Source organism: Pleurodeles waltl, chromosome 3_1 (genome assembly GCF_031143425.1).
Source record: "Pleurodeles waltl isolate 20211129_DDA chromosome 3_1, aPleWal1.hap1.20221129, whole genome shotgun sequence".
NCBI lineage: Eukaryota > Metazoa > Chordata > Amphibia > Caudata > Salamandridae > Pleurodeles > Pleurodeles waltl.
The window spans coordinates 1,284,278,207-1,284,296,081 of record NC_090440.1 but is presented as its reverse complement, the minus strand read 5'-3'; the positions used below and the strand labels follow the sequence as shown (position 1 = coordinate 1,284,296,081).

At 44.7% G+C, this 17,875-nt stretch overlaps 1 long non-coding RNA gene across 1 annotated transcript in view; it reads left to right on the top strand.

Moving 5' to 3' along the window:
* The first annotated feature begins 6,844 nt into the window (after nucleotides 1-6,844).
* LOC138283348 (uncharacterized) overlaps nucleotides 6,845-17,875 on the top strand; it is a 194,331-nt gene continuing 183,300 nt past the window's right edge. Inside the window, exon 1 of the long non-coding RNA XR_011201207.1 lies at nucleotides 6,845-7,089. This is a non-coding gene — a long non-coding RNA (uncharacterized lncRNA). The remainder of the gene's footprint in view (nucleotides 7,090-17,875) is intronic.

Below are 17,875 nucleotides of genomic sequence, written 5' to 3'. Positions count from 1 at the left end.
GGACCCCCAGGGTCCACACTTTTGATGGGCGCTTACCTGCAGAGGGAATACACACAGGAAAATAGTATTAGTCAGACATTCCTGCCTGTTACACTTATGGCCCACCATATCCCTTTTATCACCATTTACACACACATGACCCAGCACACAACCTGTACACTGCCCAGGGGACATCCACCCACCTCCTTACACAATGGCTTCACACCCCACTCCATGCATTCGTGCCACATGCATTGTGCCCACAGTGTACTCACCTGTTGGTCTGGAGGCCCATACAGCAGTCTGAACTGGGGTAGGACTCCATCCACCACTCTCTCCAACTCCACCGAAGTGAAGGCAGGGGCTCTTTCTCCAGTCACACGGGCCATGGTATGTTCCAGACACAGGTCAGAGCAGCACATGCAGTGTAGGTCCTCTCCTGTTGAAGGTCAGGTAGCAAGTGAGGAATCAGATAGAAAATGGGGGTCACGTCCGCGGTCGTGCATACCGTCACCGCCGGCGTACATCAACATTTGCTACTGTACCCCATAGGGCTCAATGATAACCAATGAGGAGTTGCACGGCGGTTCCCGACTGCCTCCTGCAACAGCGCACAATGTCAGCGGAATTACCTCACTTCCACCTGTCCCTCCACACAGGACATGCGGATGCCATTTCAGAGGGGGGACAGGCCCTGGATAATTACTGTGTCACTGTTTAATTTTGAACATACAGGACCATTCTCACTGACCCATTACAATTTGACAGCATGCATCGTGCTGTTGTAGCCCCATTGCTCAGTTTGTAACCAACTCCTCACTCTTTTGTCTCTTAGATTGCTACCACTGCAGATTAAAAGGAGATGGAGACATACTCCCGTCTACAGATCCCTAGTGGACTTGGCAACAATGGAGGACAGGCACATCATCCTCACCTGGACTTGGCAGGGCTACTACCACAGAGCTGTGTGCCCAATTGGAGCCTGACCTGATATCTGCTATCCGTCACCCAACTGGGATCCCCCCTCTTGTGCAAGTTCTATCAGTTCTTCATTTCCTGGCAACTGGTTCTTTCCAAATGACAGTGGGCTTGGCAGCAGGAACGTCACAGCCAATGTTCTCAATTGTGCTGACCAGAGTGTTGTCTGCCCTGGTTTAACACATGTGCAACTACATTGTATTTCCCCAGGTGGACGATTTGGCACAGTGAAGGCTGACTTCTATGCAATGGGACATGTCCCAAACATAATTGGTGCAATGAACAGGAGTACAGAAATCGTAAGAGTTTCCACTCAATGAATGTACAGATGGTGTGCTTGGCGGACCAGTACATCTCCCATGTCAAAGCTAAGTATCCTGGGTTGGTGCATGATGCCTTTGTCCTGAGGAATAGCAGCATCCCAAATGTGATGGCCCAACTACAGAGGCACAGGGTGTGGCTAATAGGTGAGCCCTGGTTCCCACCCAGTAGATGTTGGTGTATGGTGTGGGCCATATGGGATAGTCTGTGGCTAAATGTTGTCCCTCAGTATTTGCAGGTGACTCTGGTTACCCCAACCTATCATGGCTGCTGACCCTTATGAGGAATGCCAGGGCAAGGGCAGAAGAACGTTATAATGAGGCACATGGGCGAACCAGAAGAATCATAGAAAGAACTTTTGGCCTCCTGAAGGCCACGTTTCGGTGCCTCCATCTGACAGGTGGATCCCTGTGCTACTCACTCAAGAAAGTCTGCCAGATAATAGTGGCATGCTGCATGTTGCACAACCATGGCCTTGAGACTCTGTGTACCTTTTCTACAGGAGGAGGAGTCTGGAGATGCCCGTGTGGCAGCAGTGAACCCTGTGGACAGTGAGGATGAGGAGGCAGAGGATGAGGACAACAGAACAGCAGTGATCAGACAGTACTTCCAATGACACACAGGTAAGACAGTGTTAATTCACATTTCATTGTCATTATTTTGAAATTGTTTGGCACTGGCATGCTGTTATTTCCCACTTCTATGCCCACTTACTGTAACCTGTGGCAATTCATTTTACAGATTTTGGTGCCTCACAGTAGCTCCTGGTGTGATCACTGCAGCCAACTACAGGTCTTTCATATGTGCTCATTTACTGTACATTTGATTTGCAATGTTGTACATGGTTAAGCGTATACATGCTTAAATAATGTGACACACACCATACTTCTATTTGTTTCAAGGGTGTTTATTTAAGTGCTAAGATACTGTGGGGCAAGTACAATGGGATGGGGTGATGATGGAGGAAATTCCAGGGTAGAGTTCCAGTCTGTAGCACAGGTGAATTGTCCATGGGGACATAGGAAGGGGAGCAATTGCAGTTCAAGGTGGACAGGGTGACAGAGTGGGACACAAGGGTGACAATCAGGAGAGTCTCATTTCCTGGCGGGGGTCTTGGCAATAGTCTCTGGCTTCTGCCTGGATCACAGGAAACATTTGTAGGGTGGTTCTCCTTCTGCAGGAGGAGGGGTGCTGGTGGCCTGCTGGTCCTATGGATGGGCCTTCTGTCCTCTAGCAGCAGCGGAGGTGGAAGGCAGTTCAGATGTCTGGCTAGTGGCAGGGGTCCGCTGTTGTGAGACTGTCTCCCTCATAATATTGGCCATGTCTGCCAGCCCCCTGCTACGGAGACCAGGGTGGTGTTGATGGCCTGCAAGTCTTCCCTGATCCCCTGGGACTGTGCCTCCTTCAGCCGCCTATTCTCCTCCACATTGTCCAGGATCTGGCACATCGTGTCCTGGGAATGTTGGTATGCTCCCAGGATCTCTTCAAGTGCCCCCTGGAGAGTCGGTTCCCTGGGCCTGTCCTCCCTCTGGCGGAGCACTCCTCCCAGTTTCCCTGCTGGCCTGTGCCTCTGTCCCCTGAACCTTGTGCCCACTGCCACTGACCCCAGGTCCCTGATTGTCTTCGGTATGAGGTGTGGCCTGGGGTCCCTGTAGAGGTGGACACACTGCTGATTGACGTGTCCTGGGGACAGAGGTGTGAGTACGCTGGGTGGGTGCTGTTGTGGTGTTTCCTGATGGGGGAGACTCTGTGGTTTCCAGAGGTCCCTGATGGGCCAGGTTGGTCATCCAGATCCAGGCGACCAGAGTTGCTGTCATCACTGTGGGCCTCTTCTGTGGGGGCACTGGGTATTGCTGGCACCTCCTCTCCGCTGACATTGGATGGGATACCTGTGGGGATGTAAATGCTGTGTTATTGTTTCTGTGTCTGACATATTGTGCATCCGTGACTTGCCCTCTTTGGTGGTCTTTGCCATGGCACCTTTCACTTGTGTAGGTTGGTGTATGGTGGGATGATTAGTTCTCTATAGTGTGCATGCTTTAGTGCTGAGTGTCCATGCAGGGCTGTGAGTGGTGTCCATGCATTGATAGAGCATGCAGGGCTTAGCATTGGAATGAGTGAGATGTGATGGTGGGGTGTGTGGGAAGTGGCGGAGTGATGGGAGTAAGGGTGGGGGTATGTGATGGCATAGAGGTAGGGGGGTGATAGTAGTATAGAGTTGAGTTACCAGAGTCCCGTCCTACTCCTACTCTAGCCAGGCCCTCAGGATGCATGATTACCAAGACTTGCTCCTCCGATGTTGTTAGTTGTGGGGGAGGAGGTGGAGGTCCACCGCCAGTCCTCTGTACAGCAAGTTGGTGTCTTGCTGCAATGGAATGTACCTTCCCCCGGAGGTCATTCCACCTCTTCCTGATGTCATCCCTGGTTCTTGGGTGCTGTCCCACGGAGTTGACCCTGTCCATGATTCTCCGCCATAGCTCCATCTTCCTAGCTATCGATATCTGCTGCACCTGTGCTCCAAATAGCTGTGGCTCTACCCTGATGATTTCCTCCACATGACCCTTATCTCCTCCTCTGAGAATATGGGGTGTCTTTGTGGTGCCATGAGTGTTCTGTGAGTTGTGTAGGTGAGAGTGTGTAAGGTGATGTGTTACGGTGTGTGATGTGGGGTGCGTGGGTGATGTGTAGGTGTAGGAAGTGTGTGGCTCTGGTTTTGTCTGTGGTTGTGGTGACTGTCTTGTGCCGATGGTTTGTAATGGTAAAGGGTTGTGGGTAATGTGGATGTGTGTTTTATAGTGGTGTGGGTGTGTGGGTGTGGTGTGTGTATGGGTGTCAGGTGTGTGTTTGAAGTGTCCAATGTGGTGTTGTTTTGTTTGAGTGTGTGTATTTTGAGCGCGGCAGTATGTACCACCAATGGTTTACCATCATTGAATGTCCGCCATGGTGATTTGTGGGTCATAATGTGGTGGGCGTTGTTATGTTGGCGTAACGGTGTAGGTTTTGATACCCCCAGTTTATCAGTGACCTTTGGTGTGGCGGATTTGTGTGTGTGGATGAATAGTGACGGATTGGTGTGTGTGTCATAATAAGGTGAACAGATATCCACTGCGGCGGCGGTATGTTGGCGGCAGTCAGTGTGGCAGTAAGTGGGATTTACCGCAAATGTCATAATGAGGGCCATAGTCTTGAATCCACATCATCCCTCTTTTATTCACTACCAAACACACCCTGGTCAATTATTTCTCTATTGCAGATTCCTGTTTTCTCCCTTTGTTACTGTTTTACCGTTTTTCTTTCCCTCCTTTTTTACCCAGTGTTTGTTTTTCCCTCTCTTACTCTTGGTCATGAACATGATTCCTGGTCTCAAAAATGATTATCTCAAAAATGAGTAGCAGTGGGCTCCACAGGCTTAGAGTAAGCACCGCTAACCCCTAAACAATCATTTGCAATGCGATTGGTCTCACATTTGCTGGAGTTAGAGCTATTAGCGCTGTAAATTCCTAACTGGACTTTTCTTGCCACATAAACTGAAAATGAAAAGTAAAACAGCTGACATAAGCAAACCAATTCAAAGTGCCACGGCCGCCATGAGTGTGAAGGAGAGACACAAAAGGAAAAAGAAGTTACCTTGCAGTCAAATGTATCAGCAAATATGCAATTATCCATGTAACAAGGTCTGTGGCCAAGGCAGTAATAAAACTGCCCTAAAGAGGGCCAAACATAAAGCATTTACCAATGATAACAAAGGATTTTTAAAATGCAAGACCATGAAAGAGTGATAGTGACGGGCGTTGGGTGGGCATGGTTAAAAGCCCACAGATAGATTACAACATGTCAGAGTGCTTGCGCGCTGGACCTAAAAAAGGAGGGCTACCCATGTACCGATTATTACTTTTGTTTTTCGTGGGTGGACTCTATTTTACCTAGATAATGGTGTGGGGTTGAAGGCTAATCAAAGGTGAAAGATTTAACATCAAGTACTATTTTTCACTGCAACTTCTGAATTCTGGTTGCTCATTGAGTGGTACTGCGTCATCTAAATTGCTGCAATGTTAAATAAATTTGCAGCTCGCTAAATCTATCTTTTCAACTCAGCCAGGAGACTTCTTGAATAGGTTTCATGAGTACACCACCAACCGTCTGAAAAATAGACGCACAAATGTTTTTCCATAAAGAGTAAGTTGGTGAGGGATGCATTTTTATTTTATTTTACTGTCTCTGATAACTGAACAGGCCCTTACAGCTGCGCCCTTTCCTAAGGAATGAGCTCAGAAAACTATCAGTTGCCTCAGGTGTCTCTTTACATGAAATAGGAAGGAAACAATATCTCACTATTCGTGGCCAGTTGCTATAATAAAACGTCTTTCAATAAAGGCAGGAATTGTACCATACACGGTAGCCATTTGTTTAGCACGAGGTCTCTTACAAGAAATGACAATGATATCAGTGGATTGGTAGAAGGAGTATGAACCGGTCGACATTGATTTATGGGGGCAGATTGTGTCAGGAGAGGTTTGCTCATTCCTATTAAATCAAAAGTGGCGGTGTGTCCGCTTACTGACGCATTGCAATTACAGGTGAGTCACAACTTGTAAAACCAAAATTGCTATACAATTTAGAGATTAATATTTCATGTGTCCTGGTTGTCTGTGGATGAATGTTCCTTCTCCTAGGACACATATGTGGCACGCTACGTGATTCTAGAATTTAAAATAAAATTAAGCGTGGAAATAATAATACATCTTAGGATGTTGGCAAGCATTGAGGGAAAGCACGAGTCACATGTATGTAGGATGGATCCTTCGGAGGTAACCAGGCTCCTGCCCCTTCGCACATGAAAAATTGCACTTTTCCAGCACAAAATACCTTTTGTGATAGAAAGTAAATATCAATGTATAACTTTCTGTGACTTTACATCACTTTGTGCTATTCCAAACCTTTAGTAAATCGGCGACTATGTGCTTTGAATAGTTTAGGATTTTCCGTTTCCATCTTAGTGGCAGGACCTTTGCTGTCTCTCATTGTTCTGTGTCATCACACACATTCTCTTCGCTTTTGCGTTGCAGGGTGAAATCAAACACCTTCATTCCTAAAATTAGATGTATCTTTTGGCTAACTTGTGAAATGACATGGTGGGCGCATCTTCGTTTCCACCGCTACCCTGCAGGCTGTCTCCATCTGGGATCAGTTTAACAAGTTAACTTTGACAGCTCCTCCCAGCCAGGGCCCAAGGGAGGAAACGATTGCCCAACTGCGCTTGCGGTTGGAGCAGAGAGTCCTCAAGTGGGGCTAGTGCATGGGTACTCACAAACTTTTTCTCAGGGGCCATAATTGCAACATGGTTTGCGGCCGAGGGCCGCACTGAAGTGACAGCGTGAGTGGGGGGGGGGAGGGGGGGCTTATAGGGGCAGATGTGGAGACGTCATGGAAACGCTATAAGATAATGGCCGCCATACGTAAACATAGAGGAGGGCCGCGGGAGCATGCGCAAAGAAGCCACTTTTGCGCATGCTCCCGCTGCCCTCTTCTATGTTTATGTACGGCGGCCATTATCAAATGGCGTTTGTCCAACATGTCCGCGTGAAGCCAAGGTAGGTCCGTGGGGCCGCTGGCGGCCCGCGGGCCGTACTTTGAGTACCACGGTGCTAGTGGGAGGTATGTGAGAGCCAGACTCTATTCACCAAATTTTCATGAAGTGAGCAGCTCTGCACCTGTCTGTACCCCGGTGATGCAACACCTTTGCATCACTATCCCAATGAAGAGATTTCCTTCTGTTCGCTAGAACTGTGGACTGACAGGATGCAGCTAACAGTAAGTAATTGGCATCAGTTTATCAGGAGTTTACATTGTGGTCCGAGGTCGGCATGCAGCTCTGTCTAATCCCATGGCCGACTTGGAATCTGTAAATACAAAGACAAACAACATTGAATAATAGTGTGTGTCTTAGAAATCTGATACAAGCAGTCAGTGACAGCATAGACATAAAATCCAAAGCCTTTCCCTCCTAGGAACACTGCGGGACCAGACAAAACCGCTAAAAGGGAAGTCACAAATGTTTGACTTATTCTACTGGAGCCCATATGGCTGTTCTTACTTTATAAATCCTTTCCATACTTTGTGCCTCCTGCACGTAGTTGCTGGTCAGTACTTGCCCTAAAAAGTGTTAGCGTGCCTAACCTTATTTGGTTAGCTTATAAGGGGAATGCGTTTGTAGGTCAATGGATCTTTTGACTGCGCGTCAAGTAGTTCCCACCATATAACCCTGTACCAATACAAGTCAATAGCAGTAAAAATCAATAACGTCAATAATCAGTAGGAGTCAGTAATTTCCACATACCATGACCTCTCGGCCTGAATAACCACACCTTTATGTAAAAGTTAGAACGTTTATTTCCCTATATTAACAATGCTAATATCACATAACTTAGGGCCAGATGTACGAAAGGATTTTACCCATTCTGTATCTATGGGAAAAAGCTTTCGTACATATGGCCCTTAGTCTCAAAATCAAATGGTATGCATAAAGAAGCAATACTGGCCGACCAAATCTCCTAAAGAATCGCAATTTCATCAAAGCTTGGAGCAGTACACATTCTAAGGTTACAGTACAAATCAACAGCAAGAATAACTGCACAAATGAAATGGCATACATTTAGATTCAGCAAAGAAGAGACATCAACTGTTATTACATGTAGCGAGCATCATCAATGAGAACCCTAACTAACCTTCAGATTAGAATAGCATGTTTGAACTTCATGCAAAACAATTTAGTCAACACAAATTTGGAAAAAACATCTAACTATGGCTCTATCAAAATAAGTGGTTGGTACCTAGGGACAAAAGCAAATAGACATAACAATCAGTAACATCGTCTTATACCTTGCCTCAGTATGGATCAGCAAGCTGTGACAGTCTCCGTCAATTGGACATCGGTTCGGTCAGCAAGGCATCAGAACTCAGCATTAAAGTTCAGGAAAAGCATAAGTCTCTTCATGTAGTTCGGAAAGTGGCCTCTCTCCTCTCGGTGCAGTCCGGCTAAGTTAGATTTCTTAAAACTACTTCCCACGTTACCAATGGTCAAAGAATCATACGTTTATGTTTAGTCCAATGAAAGTAGAGCCCCAAATCTAAGAATTTACTAGTCCATGATTCACAGGTCGATGATTGGCTTATCTTCTCCTGTTCCCGTTGTTGGGCTTATCAGGTATCAATATTGCATCAAATTATACTCCAGTCAGTGCATCCATTGTCTTCTCCTGGAAAGGTCACCTTTACACACACTAAGTTATACAATGTATCCCTAGCTAGTACAGCATATTGTAGCAAGCAGTTCCCACAGGAAAGAATTTCAGTTACTTTGGTCAACGCAGTGGAAAAGTCACAATTTAATTTTCTAAGCATACATTTTAAAATTTGCTTAAGAAATGCAGCTTGACATGAGGCCGTGCAACCAGGCCCAAGACCTCGCTAAATTGAGGCCTATTATTAATAAAGTTAATACATAATACATAGCTATTATTATGGTATACTACTACATTATTCCAAACATATGCTCAATTTTACATTAATGAGCTATTGAGAAGTACGCTTCGTGAATACTGGCGACCTCTCATGTAAAGGCAAGTTCAAAAATGTGCATTATTTCTCTATGTTAATTCATTTTCTATGCAAATTCAACACTCAGAATAGAAGAATATTCATTAGTAGAATTTCAGTGTTAACAAAAGCAGAAGAGAATAGAAATGCTCCCAATTATTAGAGAACAAGAAAATCCACTACTGTAACTACTGTTTTTGAATATTTAGAGAAAGTGTTTTGCCTTAGTGTTGTCAATGAGGGAGACTAAAATATTGGGTATTAGAGTGCAATCTTGCCATGGCCGGACAAGTCTTTTATTCCACTGGGCATTTCCCCAGAGGGCTGAAGCAGTGGTGTAACAAAGGCCCCCGCAATGCGGGGGCCCCTGGGCTCCCCCTCACCACAATACACTGTGGCAGCAGACCCATGACTGGGTCTGGGGAGGGGCGCTCCAGGTACTTTGCAGCCCTCCCCCTCTAATTTCTTATGCCACTGGGCTGGAGCCCTTGGAGGCTGGTCTTCAAAGCTCAGGGCCTCTCCAGGCACCCGGTCACTTTCCTCAGCTTCCTGAGGTTAATTGCAGGAAGCAAGGGGAGGCCTCAGAAGAGAAAGGGGGGCAGAGAGAGGCAAGTATTCAAAGACAGGGGGGAGAGAGAGAGAGAGAATGGATGTCCTGAAAGAGAGCTAGGGCAAGCAGACAGTGGGAGTAGGGTCAGTTTTTGCATTTTTGCCAAGGCTGCTTTTGGTACCCCAGTCCAGCCTTGATTTGTGCAATACGTCCACATGATCAGTAGAGGTTGACGGTTACTGAAAGGCAGGTACTTTCAACATATGGAGCAGAGGTCAGTGTACTGAAGCTACTTGACCCCCATCTCTACTAATCCTACACTACACTGATGGCCTACATTCTTCTCCTGTATCCAGTATACAGCACCACCCACTTCAACCATATTTTCCCCCTCACCACCGAAACAGCCCCTCTCAACCCCTAACTTCCCTCATGGCCGCATCCTCTCACTACACATTTCAGGAACAATGGACGTGTGAGGACACAGGGCTGAATTAAAGTTCAGAGGGAAAAAAAGCAAAAAACATAGCGGCATGAAAGCACAAATGTCAATAGAATGAGATAAAAAAAAGTAGTCAAGGTTCTATCTTATACTGCCTTATAGTGGTGGCAGATAGATGATCTGTTTATTGTTCTTAAGTTAAATACCTATTCATAATGCAAGTCTACTGTTTCTAAGTCCTTTAAATTACAAGATTTATTGTTGCCCAATTTAATAGCACAAAACATACTGATCTTGGAAGGATGGAAGGCTTATTCTATCTTGCCGGTATTTGAACCTTTGGCTCACAGATCACTGTGGATTGTTGGGTGGCTCCCTCAGTTGTGACACAGTCGTTTTAGGGATTGGCATTTGAGAAGGCCCCACCCTGTCACCTAATTAGCTGGGGCAACTAACAATGGAATGTCTCGTTTTGAAAGGCTTGTTTCGTGCCATCATAAGTGGCAGCTTACACTGGTGTGAGACTGAAGCTGTGGGTCACTAGTATATTCCAATGGGCTCAGTTCTAGCCTGGTGCACTGAATTACTGCTGTGCTAATTAAGAGTTGGGAGTAAATGTTGCTGCATTTTCCCCTTAGAGACATCATTATTATCCTCTATTAGCTAACGTTAAACCTGAACATAATTTTGAGCACAACTCTCATCCAAACTGAGGACTATGGTGGTCCTGCACAGGGTATGCCCTGAATGTCGAAGCTAAAATATCAAGGTAACAATTATCCCCAAAAAATATCAAACCCAAAATATCGAAAGATAAATAAACATATATTTTCTATATCTACCTCCATTCATATGTACCTTGTTGATATATATATATATATATATATATATATATATATATATATATATAAAATACATATGTATATACACATATTCATAAACATATACACACACATATATGTGTATATATATATATATATATATATATATATATATATATGTATGTTCACTGAAAAAACAAAGGTTGTAGGGACGTTATAATTAGGCTCAAGTTTCACACTTAAAACCAGTGAAGTTCAGTAGTTATAGTTACCTCAGCTAACTACAACTTGCACCCCCATAATGCACTGCTTATGACCTCACTTATTACATCAGTCCTGACATGGTCAGTGACATCACTGATGACATAACTGATGACCTCTCAAAATACATCACTGATGACATTATCAATTCAATTTCAGCTTTATTTCGGTAAAACAATACCATAAAAGCATACCGACACAATTCATACATTTCTAAAAGAAAACAAAAGCAATTTGGTAAAAACAGTAAAACCAGACCCATCATAAGATTAAAAGAATAAAATCCAGGACTCCCCCAAGGTCATAACGTACAGTTAGATAAAGAAAAGAATAAGCAATTGATCGATTAAAACACTGTAGAAATACACAGTACACATCACTTTACAAAGCACCAAGAATATTATAGAATAACCATAAATACAATCCGTGTGCACAAAACAAATGGGATTGATATCTGACTGTTAATAGCAATGGCTGTGTACTGGCAAGAAAGTTCACTTGGTTTCTAGAACTATAAGTAAGCACAAATAATGACCATTTTAAAAATAGAATTTCGTGCTTCTTTTGTAAGACATTTGTCCCTAGCATACCAAAGTGCCTCTAAGAATCTTGGCAATGTGCCTACCACCATCACATGTGGTCTTGTTTTGATGACATTATCCACAAAGAAGCTCAGACACCCACTCATACTACGATGCAAACAATTGTACATCCACACACACTACTACTCACATACTCATTCATAGACCCATAAGACTACTGACGCATATGCACTCACTCACACAGTCACTAACACAACTCACTCACCCATACATTATTAAGCCAGCTATTCATACACCTACACAGTCCCATGTTGGGACTCAGTTTCAGCTGAGTACCAGGAAAATGATAAAAAATAAGAAAAGGGATTGGGCAGGGACACTCTGACCTCTTAGCTTTGGTGCCGGGGTCCCAGAGGGACCGCCCCCAAAGCAAAAAAGCTTTTTTTTCAAACATTTTCGGCGGGAGATGCACCAGATCTGTGGATCTACCGAAAAATGAAGAATAAAAAAGTGCAGGCTTGTTTAAATGCAGCCCCTTGGTGGGCCAGGGGCAGAGCCATTTTTAATGTGGGGGTGCTGCTCGGCCCCCGCAGCCCCGGGGACCACCACCTCCCCAGGGTCAATGAAACTATGAGTGCGGGGGCCTAGCGGCCCACCCACAGCCCTGGGAACTACCACCTCCCTGGAGCTAGATTACGTTGGAGGGACACCTTGTGGCCCCCCTCGACGAGCCAATAATGGCCCTGGGGACTGCCACCCTTCAGTGCCAGCTCCTGCTAAATACCGGGGTGCCCAAACCCTGGAACATTGCTTGTTTGCTGTGACTTGGCTGGAGCTTTGACAGGTCCCGCCAAGTCAGAGCAAACACTCCAGTTCCAACAAGTGAGAGATGTCAAACAACTCTCACTTGCTTAAAGCAAAGGTTGTTTCTCTGTTTCCTTGACTGCAAAGATGCAGACAGAGAAACAGAGAAAACAATTGATCCTACAGAGAGGGAGCTGCATCTTTAGCTGCTCCTTCTTTATGACAACAATACAGGTGCCCACAGGAGGCAGGGAGCCAGTTGGGACAATGGGGTGCCTAGGGCCAAAATCAGCTGGGGGAGGGGTGCTGCATGGGCCCCCTTTGCCACAATAAAAACATTTTTAGAAGGCCAAGCCCGGGTGGATGGGGTCCTGCGAAGGGGGGGCCACCAAAACAAAAAAATATATTAATGCTGGGCTCGGGGTGGCGTCCCCAGGGTCGAAACCAGCCAGGGCAGGGGGCTGCGTGGTCTCCCTCCCAAAAAAAGTAAATTAGAAGACCAGGTCCCAGGTGATGGGGTCCCTGGGGCCAAAAGTAGCCAGGCAGGGGAGCCGGTTCTGGCTGTGCATGGCCAAAGGCCGTGCGTGGTGCAAGGTTGGATGGTTAAAGGGGGTTGGTTGCATGACTTGGCCACAGGCCAGACCCTGCGGGGAACCGCCGCCATGCATGGCTGAAGGCCATGCGCAGCAGTGGTTGGATTAATTTATAATAATGAAATTTACTTTACTTTACGTTAAAGAAAACATAGAAATTCACTAAAAACAACAAAGGTTAAAAGAACATATTAGTTATGAAATAGAATTAAAAAACATAGAAATTAACTTAAACAGCAAAAGGTTAAAGGGATGTTACAGTTAGGCTCATATTTTAAACGTACAAAACCGTAGAAATTGCTTGTTATAGTCAGAATCATCTCAAGTCAATCGATTAGGATTTATAAAGCGTGGCTAATCACCCGATAGGGTATCCAGATGCTCAAGTAACTTTAACTTGTGCCCTAAGGTAACTATAACTCGCACCCCTGTCATGCACTGCTAATTACCACAAAATTATGGCAATTATGACATCTTTGATAACATTACTGATAATATTAATGTATTGTATTATTACTGTTAATGTATATAGAATATTAAGGGCATGAGTTATGGTTATTTGAGATAACTCTATCTATAACATGTGAATTTCTATAGTTTTATACGTTTAAAGTGTGAGCCTAACTATAACGGACCTTTAACCTTTGGTTTTTAAGTGAATATAAATATATATATATATATATATATATATATATATATATATATGTATATATATATGACAAAGAGAATGCCACTCCTCACTGGCACCGAAAAGACCGCAGTCCAAGGTTGTAGTTGCAAAGTAAAGTTTAATGGCAGCGCGTTTCGATCAAAACGATCTTCATAATACCCCTATTTCCCACAGTGCTCCATTCCATTTAAAGAAACATAATACACCCACAAATAAACATGGTGAAAATACTTAAGAATATACCTAGGCTTAGCCCTAAAAATGTCAATTATCTAAAAAAATATATATATAATAAATCTAACATCAAAAGATTTACATTAAATATAAAACGTGGGGGTAAAACAAAAAAATTAAGAATAAAAAATATAACTAACAATAACAATTAAGTCAAATATGTCATAACTTGCGAGAACTGACTGTTAATTAAAGTAATTATAATATTAAATCACAGATATTCCATAATAATATCAAAATGTTAATTATTACTTCATCAAATTCCTACCCATTTCCAATTGTTATGATTCAACGAAAAAAGTCTTTATAGACTGTGTCATGTCCTCTTTTCCCATAACATTTTTCAAATTTCAAATTTCATGACATGGGCCAAGTGGTGACCTGCTCTGACCCCGAGTGGTGGAAGAAGCTGGGTTATACCGGGATCATTTCAAGTCATATATATACACAAAACCTACTGGTGTTCGCCAGTAGGTAGTAATAATTAGGACCTAGTTTCCATAGAAAAAAACTTATTTTGACTTGGCTATATTTTTGGTGCCATTTCGTGAATGTTCATAAAAGTGTCCAAAGAAAGTGCCAAGTTGGGTCTTGTGCAGAGAAAATTTTGGGTGATATGTAAAGCAGGGGCAGAAAAAAGCGGGGGGAGTAAAAAAAAGTGTTTTTCCCATGTTAATTCCCATAGACTCTTTAGAGACGCCTGCAGCCGGATCCGCCAGACGGACCTACACCAAAGTTGGCAGAAAGGTAGCTTTTGGTCCAGAGATCATGATTTTTGTTATTTTGTGTAAATCCGTTCAGTAGTTTTTGAGTTATTAAAAGAAATCTACATTTTTGTACATCTGGAAGTGCAAATACTTCATAAATAGTCCCGATCTCATGCTGAGATTTGATTGGCTGCCAACACTTCAGCCAAGAAATGTTGGCAGTCATTTAGGGACTTCGCTGAAGGGAATAAAAGGGACAGGGTAGGAATACCCTAACCCCCTAGCCTGGGTACCTGGGACCCTACAATGGCAAAAAAGCATGTTGCAGTGATTTAAAAAAAAAGCAAGCACAGCCTCCCATCCTTGCTTTTAATTTTGCTCACAGGTGGGCCGGGTCCTGGGGGCATTGTTATTATTATTAAGGAGGGGGAATGCCCCTCCTAGGGCTTTTAAAAGCACGTGTACCACCACCTCCCCTTGGCTACTTTTATAAAAAGAATGGGAGAGCCTTGTGGAACACCCTGGGATTTGTGGACCATCATCTCCCCAGGCTATCTTTTATGAATATACAGGGGCCAAGCAGACCACCCCGGCCACAGGGACCACCACCTCAGTGGGGCTAAATAACAAAAGAGGATAGGGGACCGCACACACCCCCTGGGCCCCAGGGACCACCACCTCACAAGGGCTACAATGAAATTTAACAAGGAGGTCTGTGTGGACCCCCCAACCCCAAGGACCACCACCCTACTAGGGCCATTTACATTTTTTGAAAGGAGGGGAGTCTTGCATCCCCCCTCTTGGAGTCATATATGGCCCTGGGGACTGCCACCCCCCAGGGACTACTCCTGCTAACTCCTGAGATGCCCACCCACAGGAGATAGCTGTTTGCTGTTGCTTGGCAGCCTACCCCTGCCATGCACAGCTGAAGGCTGTGGGTGGCGTGTGGTTATAGAAGGTTGGCTGCAGGGCCTGGCCACAGTCCAGGCCCTTACAGCCAAAGGCTGTGTATGGCAAGTGGTTGGATGGATGCATGCATTGTGCCACTTTGTAACCCCTTGCATCACATTATGCCTGAACCAAGCATAATGTATGCAAGGGGGGCGTTCCCTCATTGGGGGGGGGCGAAAAAATGGTGCAAAGAAATCGAAAAGATTTATTTGCGCCATTTTTTGGCATTTTTATCACCTGCTCAGAGCAGGTGTTAAGAGGGGGCACACCATTGGTTACAATGGAGCCCTATGTACTATTAGGGTTAGTGCCAAAATGTTGGCGCTAACTCTGAGCAGTACATCAATAGACTTGAAAATTCAAACGTTATTGCCCCCTACCCTGTGGCAAGGTGCTCCATATTTTAAATACGGCGCACACATGGTGGGGGTAATGGGGAACCAAGGGGCAGAAGTAAAGTGGTTTTGCACTGGGTGCAGCGCTGCTTTTCTAACATCTGCCCCTTAATCTGTTGTAAATATGCTGAAATAATCAAGCAACTTGTTTTCATATGTTCATGTCATATAATATGTTTTTATCACTGCAATTATGGAGAACTATGTCAACAGAACCACTTTATAATGGATGACACTTTTACTTTGTTTGATAAACAGGGCAGATGAATTGTCCTTTCTCGCTGTTTAGTGCACAATATGTGGGTGTTTATTTGAACCACACCACATCTGACCCGCTATCAAGATATCATGTAGCTGTTGATATGTGTCTGCTACCTGTTTCTTTGTTATTCGAAGGACAATTGAGCAGAAATAGATGGGACTGCTTGAGCCCATCGCAGAATGCTGCCAGAAGAGGTCGGAGGTGACAGAGGTTACAGGTCATATACAGTATGCAGACGTTTCATTTATAAATATGTATACACACACACACATATATTGTCACATTCTGCCTTTCGCTGGTCAGATGAAGCTGGAGTGCGACCTCAGTTCTTTTATGTTTTGGTCTGGCCAAGATAGGGGCGACCCCTTCTGGTAGCCACTGTGCTGCTGACAAGGTAATGCATGGTAGTCCGTGCCCTTCAGAAGGAGTCCCAGAAGAAAAACCCCAAGGGGAAAATACATCTTTATCAGGAACTCCCTGGAACAGAAAAAGGAACACATCTGGATACCAGGACTTCAAGGGCTGGAACTAACCAGGATGCAGCAAAATAAGCAGGAACAACAGACTCCGAAAGGATAGCAAGCCGGAGCGAGGACCACCACCAAAGGAAGTGTTGCAACGCAAGGAGAGCAAGAATCTGGCTCCTTACATAGTAACGAACAGGAAGTGACATGCAGAAAGAAGAAAGAACGCCATCTTGAATTGGGAAGAAGCTATAGGAAAAAACAGGAAAAAAGCACCATTTTGGAAAGGAAGGAAAAGGAAACTGGTGCATGCAGGGAAGCGAACATAATCATAGGAAGGAGAAAACATGGACCTGCAGCAGAAGAAAAAGAAGAGGAAGAAGACTTCCAGATCAGGACACCAGGTGAGTAAAGGGCCGAGGGGGTGGGGGATGCGGGCACCCCACGGCAATCATCTGTGCCGCACGTTGAATTCGGTGAGGCCTGACACCCAACCCAGGGTATAGGAAAGTACCATCTTTCTTGGCATGTTACCCCCAATTTCTGCCTGATTGTCAGTGTGTTTTGACTGTGTCACTAGGATCCTACTAGTCAGGACCCCAGTACTTATGATTTGTGGCCTACATGTCAGTATGTTTTACTGTTTTGTCAGTCTGCTTGACTGTGTCACTGGCGTCCTGCTAATCAGAACTCTAGTGTTTATGCTCTCTCTGTTTCCAAATTTGTCACTATAATCTAGTGACTACATATTTCAGTCCAGATTGGCATACTGGACCCCCCTTACAAGTCCTTAGTATATGGTACCTAGGTACCCAGGGCATTGGGGTTCCAGGAGATCCCTCTGGGCTGCAGCATTTCTTTTGCCAACCATAAGGAGATCATGCAAACATTTCTTTAGTACTGCCATTGCAGCCTGAGTGAAATAGCGTAAGCACTATTTCACAGCCATTTTCACTGCACCAAGTCACTTATAACTCACCTATAGTTCTAACCTTCAGACCTTGAAGGCTAGGTGCATAGTACCTGTGTGTGAAGGCACCCCTGCACTAGCAGAGATGCCGCCACATCATCCAGGCCCATTCTTCCGGACTTTGTGAGTGTGGGGATGCCATTATAAGTGTGCACTACATATAGGTCAATACATATATGTAGCTTCACAATGGTAACTCCAAATATGGCCATGTGATGTATCTAGGAACTGGAAATTGTACCCCCAATCTGATTCTGGTATTGGGGGTCCAATTCCATGCACCCTGGGGGCTCCACCATGTACCCCCATTACTGCCAAACCAGCTCTCTGAGGTT